General features: G+C 42.2%; 1 protein-coding gene across 23 annotated transcripts in view; it reads right to left on the bottom strand.

The window, feature by feature from the left end:
* The window catches only part of Epb41l2 (erythrocyte membrane protein band 4.1 like 2), a 180,391-nt gene that overhangs the window by 117,767 nt on the left and 45,818 nt on the right, over positions 1–16,806 (bottom strand). Inside the window, exon 1 of one of the 23 annotated variants that reach the window (XM_076927989.1) lies at positions 15,484–15,740. The exons of 21 other annotated variants lie outside the window; for them this stretch is intronic. The gene's annotated coding sequence lies outside the window, so the exon portion shown is untranslated. Of the gene's footprint in view, positions 1–5,733; positions 5,807–15,483; positions 15,741–16,806 lie in introns of those variants that run through there. One more of the 23 variants, XM_076927990.1, reaches the window with a different exon arrangement.

Genomic DNA, 16,806 nt, shown 5'->3' on the forward strand with positions numbered 1-16,806 from the left:
TTTAAAGTAAGTAAAATTAAAAAAAAAAAAAAAGAACAAATAATATTGCAGTAATGCCAAGGCTATTGATAAAACTTCAAGGATTGATTTTATATTTACCTAAAATTATACACAAGGGTGTGTGTGTGTGTGTGTGTGTGTGTGTGTGTGTGTGAGAGAGAGAGAGAGAGAGAGAGAGAGAGAGAGAGTGTGTGTGTGTGTGTGTTAAAGGAAATTAAATCTATTCTTCTTGGTAATTTCAGTTTGACCATCTAGAATAAACTAAACCACAAAGTTTCAACTCGATAAGGAATCTTCTTTTTCTGTTCTATCTAAAGTTAAGCATCCTTGCTGTATCCCAAACTGAATAAATAAAGAATCCCAGGTCACTTTTCTCTTCTATAAACCACTGGTCTCAGAATCTTTTAAGTTCCCTTCAGTGACTGGTTACTCAACTTGAACCCTAAGTTATATAAGAACACCCATAAAAAAATTTTAATTTTATCTTAAAGTTGATTTTAAGAGGATCTGCCTATACCAATTTTATATTTACCTTTAAAAGAAATAGACAGAATATCATGACATGGGGCTTGAAATCATGTCAAACTGGCACAGCTGATCCCCAGATAGACACATATACTGTTAACTCCCAAGTTCAGATAACAAGAGTCAGATCACAATTGAACCAGCCATTGAAAATCTGCAAATCAACTCTCCAGGCCAAGTTAAGGCTATGTGATCAGATCTCTATTTCAATGGTTCCTTAACAGTTTGAAAGGACCTGCTCCACTTTTTATGATCTCAGAAAACATCCAGAATGGTAGCCTAGCCCTTTCTGTGTCACAACTGTAATCAATTAACACACACATATGCTATTTTCTGTATATAAGTACACTGTTGCTGTCCTCAGACACACCAGAAGAGGACATCAGATCCCATTACAGATAGTTGTGAGCTACCATGTGGTTGCTGGGAATTGAACTCAGGACCTATGGAAGAGCAGCCAGTGCTTCTTAACCTCTGAGCCATCTCTCCAGACCAAATACAAGCTTTCAAATGAAGTTAATGTTTCCAAACACAAACTCTACCAGATAACAGTCTGTAAAATAGATTTTTTTTATTGCCCTGTTCTGTCAAAGGAAGATAAATTTAAAAAGAGAATGCTGTTGTGTTAATCCACACATGCATACCTACAAACTAAAAACTAGAAATGTTTAACCAAAGTGCTAGCTGCTAATTCCAAAAACATAGGCACTGGGAGATCTTGTTCTATTGTATTTTTTCTGTTACCAAGTTTTCTGTACATAATATATGTTGATACTGTAATAAGAAAAAAGGTAGAGCCATCAAAATGGTTAACCAGGTAATGGTGCTTGCCACTAAATCTGATGTACTGGTCCCACAAACTGTCCTGATATATACAAACATATACATAAATAAATAAATGTAATAATAATTTATGTATAATATATATAATCCTTGAAGACACACAAGGTCTTTTCTCTTTGTTTTCCTCTCACTGAGAGTTTCAGAGGCAATAAAGGTCCCATAAGATTAAGGTCCCACCATTATACCAAATAGCACTGTTCTGTGTACAGGAGATTTACCTAAATACAGAGGTGCATTCATGACATTCAAGCGTGAGCTTGCAGGGATACAAACTGCTGGTCTCTAAATGACAAAGGCTTCCAGACACTGTTACACCAGGGGACTTTCAAAAGTCTGATTTCAGCTGGATTCAAAAGAATGAAAGGAATTTCCTGTATTTTATCAAGCCAATGTCCCAGCAGATTTTTGCTTCCAATTCTTTTGAATACAAGGGTTAAGACTACTTGGCAAATAAATCCAGAGATATTTAAAGAGCAATACAGATGAACATGAGGCTGACAGTCCTTCTCAGAAGCCATTCTAACTGTGAAATTGGACACAGAGTCACATCCAAGTGCAGAAGGAACCATCTGCTTTAGGACCACACAGGAACACATAACATACATCTCCCAAGGATCAAGAAAAAGCCTGTCTTTGTTTTATTATCATAGGACAAGTATTATTGTTTAGTTTTCTCTATAACCTCATTAAAACACCAACCACAATGCACACGCGATTTAAGGCAGAAGAGCCGACACACTTCTCAGAACTGTAAAATGGCATCTGTAGAATGTCTCAAGGGAGTAACAAAGGCACTTCTTTACCCTGACAAAGAGCACTGTCTACACTAAAATACTGCAGGGCTGTTGGCTTGTGGAGGGAAAAACCAGTAAAAATTTACAAAGCAGAACTGAAAATGCAGAATAACAGACTACAGAGAAAAATTAAAACTATTAGGGCACAGATTTCAAATTTCTCTCATTTCAACATGGGACAGAGTTTAAAAAAAAAAAACACTTGGTAACTGCAAATGTGAAACTTACAAAGAAAAACTGTAACAACTTCAAAACAAAAGTTATCAGTAGAAGTTTTTTTTTTTTTTGTTTTTTTGTTTTTTTTTTTTCCTCATCAGCAGTGTATGAGTGTCCCAGAGCTGAGGAAGCGGCTACAGCAGCGACCCAGGACATGTTCTTCCTTATGATCACTTCCTAGGAACTCAGTCAACCTTCCCTGTACAGCTAAGGACACGAGGTGTCAAGGAGACCAAGTTGTAATCCCAAAATCCTTCACTTACCAGTTTGCACACTGACTTCCCAAGGCTATGAACAAGGAGGAACATTCACATGGATTAGCGACAACCCATTTTCAAAATGGCACAAGAGCATCCCTAAAACAGCCCTACATTGATGATACTGGAGGTGAAGTAGCTACATTGATGATACTGGAGGTGAAGGTGAGAGAGAAATCAATTTTTTCACTAACTCAGTCAATCAAATAACTTTTTCAAAATCCGATTAAGAGACTCGCTTTAGAAATGAATCAGGGGGGCTGGGAAACCCTTAGTGGCAAAGCACACGCCTTACACACCAAGCACAGGGCCCTGGGGTGCATCCCCACACAACAGAAAAGCAAAAGCAAACTAAGCAGCAGGTTGGGGAAAAAACAAGAATGCCAGAATCGAGAACCCGAATAACTAAGTGTCTGCACACAGGACATGGGGGAGCACAGCGAGGAGACTAAATCACTCTCCTGCCTGTGCTCAGAGATCGTCAAGACAGCGCCCCAAAAATCTCTTTCATGGCTTGAGAGAAAAACTTCAGTCACAGCTATAAATAGACTAACGTACAAAAGCCACCCACAAGTAAACTGTTCTGCCTCTGCTTCGTGCAACTTACTGGTCAGCACTGCTTCCAATTTTCCCAGAATATTGCTTCTCAACCAGTCTTTCTCTATTCCAGTTCTGATGGAAACCTCAGTGACTAGTCACAGACAGCAAGTGGAGTTCTTCACCCGGAATGCAGAGGCCTGTAAGATGCTGGCTTGACCACCCTTTCTGACCCCATTTCTCCCAGGCTGAATGCTACAGTTCAGCAGGGGAAGCCACTTAGCCCCAATGGCTCACACCCCAGGCCTTACTCAGAAGGCCGCCCACAGAGGTGAGCACCAGCCATCAGCATCATCACTGAGTGCTCCTTGCCACCATCCTTCACCTCACCCTCCCCTCCTCTGGCCCACTGTGCTCTCTGCCTCTCAGAGTTTCTTATACACAAGTTATGCTTAAAGTTAGATTTAAACGAGAGGGGCAAACTGAGGAAATTCTGTAGACCTCCATTTCCAAGCAATTCTGGCAATTATGATCTTATTTTTCTGATATCCAAGAGAGTCATGTAATGATCCCATAACTATATTATTAAATTAACTAGCACTCTAATGGCACATACATTTTGTCTCATTTTAATGAGAAATTTTGTGTTGTCTCTTATACTGCTCACTAGGAAATATGAGTGGCAGGTATAGATGATGGTTTGCATGTGTAAACTAAGTACTTTGGAGCTTGTAGACAGGACAATCAGAGTTCAAAAACAGCCTCAGTTAATATACAAGTTCAAGACCAGCCTAGACTATAGAGAGACCCCCTCTCAAAGAAACAGCAGTTGGGAGGAAGGGGGCAGGTGTTAACTCTAAACAAAGCAAGAAGAAAGAGGCAGCCCCTGAAATGAACCCTAGAATGGACCACCAGAGCACAGGCCCTCCTGAATAACAAAAACAAACAAACCCAGCCCAAAGCACTTACAACTATCAAAGAATCTGAAAAACTTTGATCTAAGTACATGAGAGGCCAGTGTTTTAAATGTTCTGAGAAAGGCAGAATGCCCCCACCTCCAGGCAATGGATATTTGCCATTTGTTCCTCTTTGCAGGAACCTCTAAAAGCTAGTGGTGACGTGTGTTTCTGAATAAACTTACCCTCCTCCCTCCCTCTCACCTCAGATGAAGCTCATTTCTTCTCCAGCCTACAGAACCTGGTATGGTGCCTGGTATGGTTACTCTGTAACATGAGCACTCAGGAAGCTGGAGGCAGGACGGGTCAACTTAAGCTACATAGTAGAACCATTTAAAATGGATGGATGGATGGATGGATGGATGGATGGATGGATGGATGGATGGATGGATGGGAGGGAGGGAGGGAGGGAGGGAGGGAGGGAAGAAGGAAGGAAGGAAGGAAGGAAGGAAGGAAGGAAGGAAGGAAGGAAGGAAGGAAGGAAGACAGACAGATAGCAGGTACTTTCCCAAACTCCAGGAATCCTGAGGCTCTCCCATCACTGTGCAGCACTGGTGGTCAGAGGAGGATGGGGCTTATTCCTTACAGGTTCAAGTTGATATTAACCTTTACTGTACTTGAGCAGGTTTTGCACAAGCACCTCAGGGAAGGCTGTGTTCCTCCCCCAAATATAAAACAGAATCAATCCCTTTGGGTCTGCCCATAACCTAGACATGGGCCTACACCCAGAGAGCAGGTTTTACCTTAAGCCATACTAGAGATGGAGGAGTAAGTCGCTATTTGCTAAGACAATGTACCTTCCCAGAATCCCACTCCTGGCTTTCCCAGGATACTGAGCCTCAGCATGCAGCCTGGCCTCTGCGTCCCTCAGAACGTCAGCCTTAGCACTCTTCTGCTAGCTCTTTGCTAAGCGTGCCTTCCTCACACTGGCTTCCCACTGTCCTCCTCTAAGCTGCCCTCCCTGCCCTGTGGCTGCTTGTCTGCCATGTGACTAACCTCCATACTATCCTAATTCAAACAGCATGGTTTCCTCTTCTCCAGCTTCTACTAACAGCAGCTGCCAAATTTAGTTTGCTGCCCTGCAGTTTCCCTTTTAAATCCTATTAAAACTGTCCTCAAACTTCACAGAAATCTGTTCTTCAACTATCTGACTGATATGTCTAAGGACCCAGAGACCCAAATTCCCCTAATAACAAAATCTTATCAAAGATAAGAAGGTGCCTGAGAAATCGGGGGTTCTCATTCTGGAAAGTAGTTAGAGTTACCACAACTGAGCGGCCGGCCATTAGACTCTTCTGGACCCCTCAAATATAACATGCAAAGGCAACAAAGAGCATCGAGGACATTGCTAAATAAAATACAACTTGTCTTCTAGAAAACCTAGTCAGCCTAACGTCCAGAAAACGAAACTGCACGGTACCTCAGTTGGCTGTGCAGCTAGCTCCTCACTAGCTAGATACCTTCTCTTGTTGCAACACAACAGAACCCTTTGAGACCGAGTTCAGATGTGCATTCTGTTCTAGAAGAACACCTCCATCAAGAACAAATACCACTCACTACCCATCAAGCCATCAATCGCAGCATCCCAGGACAAGTACAACTCACACTATCAGTGACAGAGTCCTAAGAGTGCTCAGGGCCCACACCTGCTGTCCAGGTCTGCAGACACTGCCACCACCTTGCTCCCCAGTCCTGTACAATCCAAGGACGCCTGGATTAGGATAAACCCTTAAGCAGCAGTGCTGACACAATTCAGTCCCAGCGCTTAAGTCAGAGGCAACACAGCTCCAGGACAGGAATAGTGCCCCTAACACTAGAACCCAAAGGTAAACACGAGCATCTCTAAGAAGCAGTGTTTCCTTCCAATCTTAAAGTTAAATCCTGCGGGCTTACCTTTTCTCCAGACAAACAGAAAATATTCCCAACTGTCTTAGAGAGTATACACAACTACTAAATATAATAAATCAACAAGCAAAAGAGATAATCAAGAGATGAGATCACTCTGAAAACAGAGTTTTGCACCAAAAACAAAGATAAAACAAAAATATTACTATTCACTTTCCCTTTTTAAAGGAAGAGAGCGTGCCCCTGCATACATATCACACAAATGGGCCTGGCCATGATGTGCCATAGCTGCTTATGGAATCAGTCATACCTGCTATATATCCTGACACCTCATGGTCAATAAGTGGAGTATGGATGGTTCCAATATCTACTCTAACAAGAAGCAATGTAGGGGTGTCACAGTCAATCAAAAGTAAGACTCTTTACAGTGAAAAAAAAAAAATGTTTGGCTTAGAGGACACACACATCTCCCATCGGCTACATACAGTGAAATAATAAGCAAAAAATATTCAAGAGAAATGAGAGATCTTAAGAACATTATAAGAAACACAGAGTGCTGCCACAGGGGAAGATAATTTTTTAGTTGTTTTCCCTATCTTAACTAAGCACTTGGCCTGTTGCAGGTTGCCCTGGTACTATTTGTATTTTGATATTAATTCTCAAGAGAGGCTGCCCAGGAGTAGATGACTACTCAGGTGATCTCACTGAACCTTCTCCCCATTCTGACTGGTCAAATAAAGGCTGGAGCCGATGACTGGGCAGCGGAAGGGAAAAGTGGGACAAAAGGTCTCAGAGAGAAGGTGGGAGGAAGATGGAGCAGAACACATGGCCTGGAGAAGCCACAAGTAACAAGGGGTCTCATAGCTGGGGAATAAATTAGTATAGTGGTAGATCTTCCCAATCTAGGCATATAGCTTATAAGTATAATAGCTGGCTTGTGGTTTTTATATGGACTTATTGGGGTAGGAAATTACAACATTGACCAATTTGTTATATTTCTCTAATACCTAAGCTGTCATCTCTGGAGAACTATACCCATCCGAATCATTTTTTAAATCTTGTAGGAAATTATACATCAACTTTGCCAAGTGACAACTAGACTTAGACTGATATCTGACTGTCTTCATTTTTCCATCTTTCTATTCTTGCTCTCTCCCTACCTACAAATAGTAGTGACTCAGTGACTCAGTCTTCCTCCCTCCCTGGTGATGAAGTTTCAAGACTAAGTATCTCCATCCTCCCTCCTCGATGCAATAGCTCTCAGAGAAGGGCAGCCATACCTACTGGGTCCTTCCTATGGAACTAGTACCCCAGGAGGCTAAGGCAGGGTGACAGCACAGGGGTCAGGGTAGCCCACACCAGTTCCAGGCTAGAGATACTGGCTCAGAAAATAAAGCAAGAAACTGGATGTTTCCCCATCTGTTTTCAGATGCTCCTCCACATCTCACCAAGGTGTGCCTTAGCTCATATGTAGTCCTTAAGATTTACAGTAACTTTAGAGATGTGAGTTTGAGGCATAATAAAACTATACCTTTAACCAAAACACAAGTGCCAAACATGTCAGACTTGTTTATTTCTCAGAGATACTCCTTCTATCAGCCTAAACCCAAGAGACTTTGTTTTCTCGTGTGCTCCCAAAGCATCACAACATCTTTAGTAAGCCCTTGACAGCCCCCTGCTAGGAAGAAGAGAGAGGAATAAAGAGAAGCAGAACATCCTTGTTCTTGAGCAGAAAACCTTGCATGGTTAACAGTGACGAGTCAAATTCAAGATAAGAGCAGAGTAAATGGCAGAAGAGTATGTGTGAACAAGAGGCAAAGGAATTAGAAAGCTACAAATTGTTACAGGAATTCAGCAATGTAAGGGCAAAGAGATTCCAGAATAAAACATAGGTAAGATGTTAATTACTTCATCAAAACTTTTTTTTTAAGAGCTCTAACTTATGCTGGAGAGATGGCAGCCAGTCAAGTGCTAGCTTGACTGAGTTTGATCCCCAGCACCACACTGGGGGGTCAGGGAGAGGGAGGGAGGATGGGAACAGTGTGGAGCCTTATCCTGTGGACACAAAGCTTTGGGGACTTTAACAGTAGAAAATAAAAACATCCAAGATTCACATGCTGAAGGCAAAACACATTTTAACTCAAACTCCTTTCAAGTCTCTATCAATAACACAAAGGATCATCAAAGCAACCATATCATAGCACTTCTCAAATTGTCCCTCAGGCCAAATTACCAAGTACTTGTGTCTTGGTGATCTCAATTTTTTATTTTTTCATACTCAAAGTGATGGAGGGATTTAACTCTCTGAGGGCGATGATCTCTAATTTATTCTAGAACACACAAACACTTGACAAACTCTCCCAGTAAGTGAGGCCAAGCAGAGCACTGTGTGTAGCAAGACGTGCACAAACTGCATGGACCAGAGTCTAGCTTGGCTCTCAGAGTGACGGCTGTCACGAGCAATGCGCTGACTTTATTTTACCTTCTTCATCTAGAAGGGAAGACAAGTACTTGTGACCTAAAGTATACCTTAGCCAGGCAGTTGTGAGGAACACCTTTAATCCCAGCACTTGGGAGGCAGAGGCAGGCAGATTTCTGAGTTCGAGGCCAGCCTGGTCTACAGAGTGAGTTCCAGGACAGCCAGGACTACACAGAGAAACCCTGTCTCGAAAAACAAACAAACAAAACAAAACTAAAGTATACCTTAAAGGTATAAGTATTTTCAAAAGATTCTGACGTGGCATGGCAAACTACACGCAAAGTAGGAGTGAGTGAAGAAAAGACATCTAAGCTAAACACACAGTTGAGACCCACTTCCTGAAATGTACACAAATCTGTTTACAACGTGTTTACTCCATAAACTATGACTGCAGGGCACAAGCATAAAAACATGATATTAATAACAACTACATGTAAAGGAAGGAATAAGATTGGCATATTATTTAAGACTCTCTGAATCACAAAGTCTGTCTGATACACCTCCAGTAGAGAGATCCAATCGTTCAAGCCCACAGTTTTAACAAAGTTCTTCAACCTTTAGAAAATAGGCTGGTTATCAATAGCTCTCTCAGAAAAACTGAAAATGTAATCTTCAGGTGAGGGGGGAGGGAGTATGTGTGTGTGTATGTGAGCAGGAGGGGAGGGCAAGAGAGAGTGAGCTTCAACTGTTTTCCCAACTTCTTGTCTCTGAAGAGTCTGATAACCCCACCTCACCCAGTGTCTTCTCCCAAACCCTCATACAAGTGACTGAGCTCAAGGCACCTAAAGCTGGAGTTCTCATCCCACACAGTTTTCAAAGATTGCGCATAGTCATCTCCCTGCTCACACCCAGAACTGATTGCATACAACATCTCCCAGCAGTACCTCACTACACCACTTACTTTAGACAAGGGCAGACCACATATGGAAAAGACAAATGACCTAACCCCTGTGGGGGTGAGGTCACCATCAGCCAAGGCTCTGAACTCTGGACTGCAGCTGCAGCCGTGGCTTGACTCCTGAGTTCACCCAAGGCTGACTACCATATAAATGGCTCCTCTCTCCTCTCTAAGACTTAGAGAGCCTCAGTCAGTGAACTGTGCTCTGCTTGGGAAGCCCGCACCATCAATTTCTCTGCTTTCAACTTTTCACAGAACATGGCACCAAATCCTGCCAAGACAATCTTAGGAGGACCAACAACCATTCCCAGGTCCTTTCATTGAGTAGCCGGTCTCAGAGGGATTGGGCTTTGCAGTCCTATCCACAGGCAGTTCCTGAGACTAAAAACTGACTTGAACACCATTGGGATTAAAAAAAAAAAAAAAAAAAAATACAGCACATCCTTAATCTTTATCTCCAAAACCAGACAGTAAAAACTAGACAGTAAGTATCTTAGGGAACACACAGGCTATGGGCCGCATCTGTAAAAGTGGGCTAAGGAAATATCTATCTGCCTGTCTCTAATGGTTTATCTTCATCATCCAGAGATGTGTGATTGAGTCCCAGACTTCCCCATGCATATGAAGCATTCTAAACGTAAACACCATGCATTAACTACCCACAATCCTGCTTTCTCCAAGGCCCAAGAAATCACCCTTCTGATGGTCTTCCTCTTCTCACCATTCCCATTTCCCGTTCCCATAGTCACCCTACCTTCCAAGCTCCCTAACTGTGACCCAGAAATATTTACTGCCTGATGCAACTCACAAAACATAGCAAACATGACAGCTTTAACAGAAACCATGTTTTCAAATGAATGACCTTCCCTTTCCTTCCCTTCCCTCATTCCCCTAAGTTTTTTTATAAGCGCCCTGTGGTCGTGAGTCTCATACTCCTTAATGTTCCCCTTTAAATGCTGAGCATGGCCCTCAAAAGAGCTTTCTTGAAATCCCAGTCTACACCTGCAACCTTACTACAGCCTCAGCTTCTGCTTCTCCTATCTTTTCAATGCAAACCTCAAACACCAATTCCAACGCTTACATGACCATAAGGAGTCTATGCCCCACCCTCCTCCTGAAGCAGCTTGGATCCCAAACGTCACTGGTGTGGCACCTTAACTCCTTGCCCACTCTGGTTTAGAGCTGCCTGCACCCAAGTTGTCTAACAAAACCCACCTGCGTTCATGTATGAAATCCTCAACTAATAAAAACTTTATTTTTTGTTAAACCATCATAGTAACGTTTCTCAATCTCAATATTCATGTAGGGTAACTCTTTAGCAGAAACACTCAGAAGGCTGAGGCAGGAAGACTGTCATGAGTTCGCTGCCAGCTTGAGCTACAGAAGAAGACCCTATCTCAAAGACAAATAAAATAAACTATCTGACAGTTAGAAACCTTAACAGGACCTTTATTGATCCCAGAAGTCCTATCCAGTTCTTTAGTCATACATATTTCCACATTCAGAGACATCAGTTTTCTATCTGTACATACTTTTTAAAAAATGTCAGACATTCAGCCATGATCAAACTACAGCTATCCTTCAATAGAAAAAAAAAAAAATCTAATCTCCTGTCTACCAAACTCTATTACAAAAAACAACACCAGACACTTGAGGACAGGGAGAGGGAGGGAAGAAAGTGAAGGGCATAGAAGGATTTGCACATCAGCTGAAGGCTGAACTCTAAGAATACTAAGCTCAAGGATGCATAGCTGCTTAGCAAAAAAGGAATCTTTACTCTCAAATAGTGGCTCTATTTTCTCCCCTCTATGATGGTAATATTTATTCTCTTCCCAAGTAGTTCATGTGCAGCCATGCCTTGCTTGTCCAATCACTGCCGGGTATACCAGCTTATTGTCTAACTATAATCTGTCTAACCATGCAAACACTTGGGCAACCAGGCATGGTCAATTTGCAAGAGTCAAGTCCAATAGCACGGCCACCGTGATGAGCCCAGTGCCCTACTAGTGGGCCTCTCAATGAAGAAACAACTTTCCCACAATTATCTCTCATTTGAATTCAAATGTCTATGCTTTCACATAATCCAAAACAATCAAAATGACACACATGCTTGCTAGTTACTCTAACATGTAATATTTATACACATAAAAGATTAAACCCTAGAGAAAAATGAAGTTGTATCTCTGAAATTCAGGTCGGTAGAAGTGCAGGCTAAGGCAGCAAACCTGCTCAAAGCACAAGGAACGAGCTCCGAGCTCAGAGGCTGCAGGAGCTCCATGGCTGGTCCCGCAAGGACCACTTTGTCATTCTCAGATACAGTTCCTCCTGACAGGGGTAAAGATGGAGAGGGGGGCAAGTGGGGAGGAAGGGTAAAACCAGGATTACCATCCATTCTGAGAAAAGATACGTGAAACGCTGTCAAAGTTGAAAGAAGACAGGGCCAAAACCAGGCTGTAAACAGGAGAAATAAGGGGGCAAGAAAAACTGGAAGAAAAAAAAAATTACTCAAGGGAACTTCACCACAACCAATCAAAATGCAGCATGTGAAGCCCAGTCGAGGGCTACATCTAAGGCCCAGGAACACTGCCCAAGAGTCAGAAAGACTGAGACAGCCAGAGGATCTCTGCTACAAGACTAGCAATGTTAGCAGCTTCACACAGACTCTCACCAACATGGCTGCCTAAACATAACCTGAACAAGGATAACAACAGACATGCCAAAATGAACACAGGAAAGCCCAGGAGCCCCTCGCCCCCAACCCTAGACTAAGAACTATAGGCAACTATGGAATGCTGTGTGAGAGTATCAGAGACGACAGTCTTCCCCAGGGAAGAGCATGCTGAGTAGTTATCCAGTACCAAAAGGTCAGCCCTGAAAATATACACACAAGTAACATACAGAGCAAGTTTAGAAATATGCAATTATATACAAATACACATAAATATACACATCTAACAATAATTTTAAAAGGTCATAAATTTGAAAGTGAGCAAGGAGGGGTATACAGGAGGGTTTGGAAGGAGAAAAGGGAAGGGAGAAAGTATGTAATCATATAATCTCAAAAATAAAATATAAAATTCACCATCAGCTACAGACTGCTCCTTTCATCTTAAATGTAACAAAACTCATGAATGTTATGCTGCAAAGCCCACAGGTTACAGTAAGACACAGACACACCCATTTCTACTGACAGATATTTGATAGATACACAAGGTTACAGTAAGACGCACAGAAACATCCATTTCTACTGACAGATATTTGATAGATAGAGGTATCAGGTCAGGTAGGAAACAGAACCCAACACAAGGTCAACTTCTGTTCTTTAGCTTGGAGCTGGGGGAGCAAATGGATAGATACCTCTTCCTCCATTTCCACAGTAAGAAAAGCTGTGTCCAGAACTAGACCATCTCGCTACGAGAAAGGTTAATGATGTCAGAGTCTCTAAAGAACCTAGTATGCGGCCCGGGGCCTCTGCTTGCTAGAACTGGGCCGCTCAGCCTCTCAGTTACCATTCTGCTGTGAGGAGCAGCAGTGCTGTAACAGGATGCAGCCTCTCTGCTCTGTATTCCAATGGGCCTGCCTCCCCGTGGCACTGAAAACCACTGTGCTAGACGGGGAGCAAAAGCCACTTAGCACAAATACAATTATTAAATCAATATTGCTGAGCATCACAAACCATTAAGAGAAAGTTTGCCCTAATTAGCTACTCCCCGACATCAGTGGGAAGCTTAGGTGCCCTCAATAAAAGACAAATGCCAAAAGTAAGGTCAAGAGAGCATAGCAACGTCCAGAGATTGTAAGAAGCACTAAGACTGAGGTGCCTGCTCCTCCTTCATACCTGCCAAGTTTACTGTAGGATCCAATACATAGGTGTGGCAAAAGCTAACCTAAGTCAGAGCTCGGCGGAGACACTAACCAAAGCAAGACAACCTTTACTCCACATGCCCCAGCACATTCCACAAGAATAATCCTTCAAGACTTTCATTCTGAAAGATGAGGATCTGGGATAGTAAATACCTAAAATAATTAGAACCATCCAGATGGGCTCCACAGCCCAGCTCCAGCCAGTTGTTCGAAACACGACACCCTCTCTAACCTGCTTCCCTTGGCACGAGCCCTTCAGGTGACATCGCCAATGTATGGATATCAGCATTGTGCTAAAACACAAACAGGTGGCAAGTTCCAATAGTAACAGAACTGTTTTATGTGTGAGTCTAACACAGAATGAAACACAAGTAAGTTTGTGGAAGAGGGTGCTTTCTAATGAGCTTACTGGGGGATAGGGGGAGTGAACCCCTCTGCCTACAAAATGCATGTCTACCTTCATAGAAGGTAAAGGAAAAATGGGTTATCTCTCATGCTCAATATTAGAGTAAAAGCAAGCCAGAACTGTTACTTCTAACACACCATCGCTTTCCAACTTCTGCTAAAGCAGCTGTTCCTCCAGATTGCTGTCCAAATTCAACCAAGGCATCATTTCTAGTCATTGAGATTTAAAATTCACTTTAGAAACTAACTCATCTGAAAGGTTTAGTGACCGAGGGAAGGCCTCGCTCCCACAGCCACAGCCTGTCTGCAGTTGCTCCTCTGCCTCGCGGTTGTCTTCTAACCACAAGCTACCACAGACTACTCAGACCTTTCCGCAGCAGCACAGGAGACTGCCCTTTTCACCCGTTCCCTCACAAAAATGCAGTCGCTTTCCAAGCAAACCCTTCTCCCGAGGGGACTATGCTTTGCAAAGCCAAACGTGCACAGCTTTCCACTGAGCAATGAGTCCCACATATTTCGCATTTTTGTGAAGAAAATTGAAAGCAAGTCACCAAAGACATATGGGCAAAGCTTTATTGAATCAGCTCAAAAAAGTGTGCTATGCCGACATCTGACATGTATGGGCCGCTCGGAATGGCAGCTGTTTGTACTTTATACAAATCATCAGGGGTATGACAGGCAGTGCGAGAAGCCATTTCCTGCATTTAACTATCCTTAGATTCCGCTGTTCCCATCCTGTCATAGTTTATATTATTCAAGTAAGTGGAGTCGTCTGTCTAAGTCAAGCAACTCACTCACTGTAACTTTGGCTTTAATCTCAGTCTTGCTACAATCTGATACATCACTTAAAGGCATTTGGACAAGTCATAGGATGAAACTGAAGAACCCTGTCAGCTTTTTAGCCAAGGATACAAACAACTCACAGATTTCTACATTTATTTAAGAAGAAGTGAAACCAGGAGGTGTTAAATTGCCCAACAACTATAAAATATTTAATTCCTAAAAATAAAGCCAACATTGCCTCTTTAATATAAAATTAAAGACACACTTTTGAAAACCAGGAATTCCTTTGTTCCTCATTTGGCTTAAAATTTCACACATTGGTTATTTATTAAAAAGAAAAAGAAGCCAAAATAATAAAAAGGCATTAAAAAAATAAAGTTCAACAGTGCTCTGTACTGGGAGAATCAAGAGTCAAAATCCAATCTGTAAACAAAATTCATGATCCTTAAAGAAAAACAAGTATCTGGCCAGTGTCTTCAAGCAACATTTTCTGTGTCCAAAGATGACTTAAAACTGCAAACAAGTTCCAATAACAACACAATGTGCACACGCACACACGAACTAACTGTCCTCTCAGGAAGTAACTGACGTGGTTCTGTGAGACCCACTGCACCTTTTCTTTAAGATTGACCCTGACCTCACTATGTAGCCAGTGATAATCTTAAGGCCTGATCCCCCTGCCTTCCCGTTCTGAGCGCTGGGCTTCAAGACCAGCTTTCCACACCCAGTTTTAAGCAGTACTGGAGGCAGCAGCCACAGTGTCAAGGACAGTAGGCAAACATTCTTCTACCAACAGAGCCACATCCCTAGCCCAAGACATAAGACTTTGATCTAATATACGATCATCAAAGGACTACAATCAGTCAGAGTTCAATAGAAGACACACTATAAATTAGGCTGACATTCAGAACTTTTCAAAGGAACTTTCAATCATAAAAATAAATAATTAATTAATTAATTAATTAAAAAAAAAAAAAAAAAAGCAATACAGATGATACAAGAAAAGACCCAGAGGCAGGCCAAGGCGCTCCAACTAGAAACTACAAGGAAAATAGATTGCAAGCAAGTGAAAATGGCTTACCTGGTAGTTTTGGTACTTTTTCCAAGTTTAAAGATAAAGTTCACAGTGGAGCAAAGGATAGTTATAAACACATTTTAGTCCACTGTTTGCCTTCACTGCTGTTAATACTAATGATGGTAATTGACTATCATCTCCATGAACAAGGCAACACGGGTAACTTTATTGTTAGTAGCTGATTAGGGTCTTCAAAGGGCATCATATCATGGTTATCTACAGGAAAGCTGTGTGGAAAGGACGAGTTACTCTGCACTAGTTGCTCAGCCTGCTCTGAATCCTTTCAGGAGCTGATCAACAGCAGCATAATTAGAGATAATCACTAAAGAAGCCCAGCATGCTTTTCTTCCGTTGGCTGGCCATGTTCTCACACACCGACTTCCAAGAAAGGGGCCAGCTGAAGAGCAAGTGCCCAAGGTCACACAGAGGTCTGCCATACAAAAACAAAGCTCCAAGTTCAACTTTCAAACACATGGGTTTTCTGGCCCATTTTAGAAAACTTCAACCAGAGGAAAAGGCACCTTAGGCTTCAGCTAACTGGACAGTTGGAGGCTGTTCTTCAATCTTTCCCATTACAGCTGTTTTCTGAGCAGCAAAATAAGTCACAGTTGGGTAAGACCCACCCTCCATGCACCTGCATGTAGCTCCCATTTCCTCAGGCTGTATTAATTAACAAGCGCAGAGCTCGCAGCGGCAAGCAGTACAGTGAGGCAGAGGTGGGTGAGGTCAAGTGCTGTGTGTGGCCGTCTGTGTGCCATGCTTATAAAGGACCTCTGTAGAGTTTACTTTTTATAGCACAAGTGCTAAGTGCCCATCATGTACCTAGAAAGAAAACTATGAACACTTGGCTTCAGTAGAGCCAGTGTTCTCTTGAAGATGGGTTCCAGCTATGTATGAATCTTCTACATTTGAGTGCTAGAGAGGCTAAAGGGGGCAGTTTTCTATGTTGCTGCCAATGGCTGAACAATCTAAGGAGCTGGTGCTAGAGAACTCCCTGAGGGAAAAAAAACCACAGTTCCCAAGTTGCTCTGCTGTAGCTAGTACAAAATAATGTGGGGTTTTCCTTCTTCCCTCACTCATCTTTTCCACTATAGTTTCTTCAGAAAAGTCTTTGCAAGTATATAATCATACACACAATTACACAGTTGGTTTATAAGTGATCCAAAAGCTGACGGCTGACACGTTGGAAGCTTGTTTCAGAAAATGTGTAACTTCTGGGCATTTGATTTTTTTTTTTCCCCAGTGTTATCCATTAGCAATTAATTCAGGGTATAGCCATTAATTCAGGTATGGCACATTCCCCCTGAATTCATCCTGAAAATATTAAAG

The sequence above is a fragment of the Arvicanthis niloticus genome, chromosome 30 (assembly GCF_011762505.2).
Source record: "Arvicanthis niloticus isolate mArvNil1 chromosome 30, mArvNil1.pat.X, whole genome shotgun sequence".
In the NCBI taxonomy this organism is placed as follows: Eukaryota; Metazoa; Chordata; class Mammalia; order Rodentia; family Muridae; genus Arvicanthis; species Arvicanthis niloticus.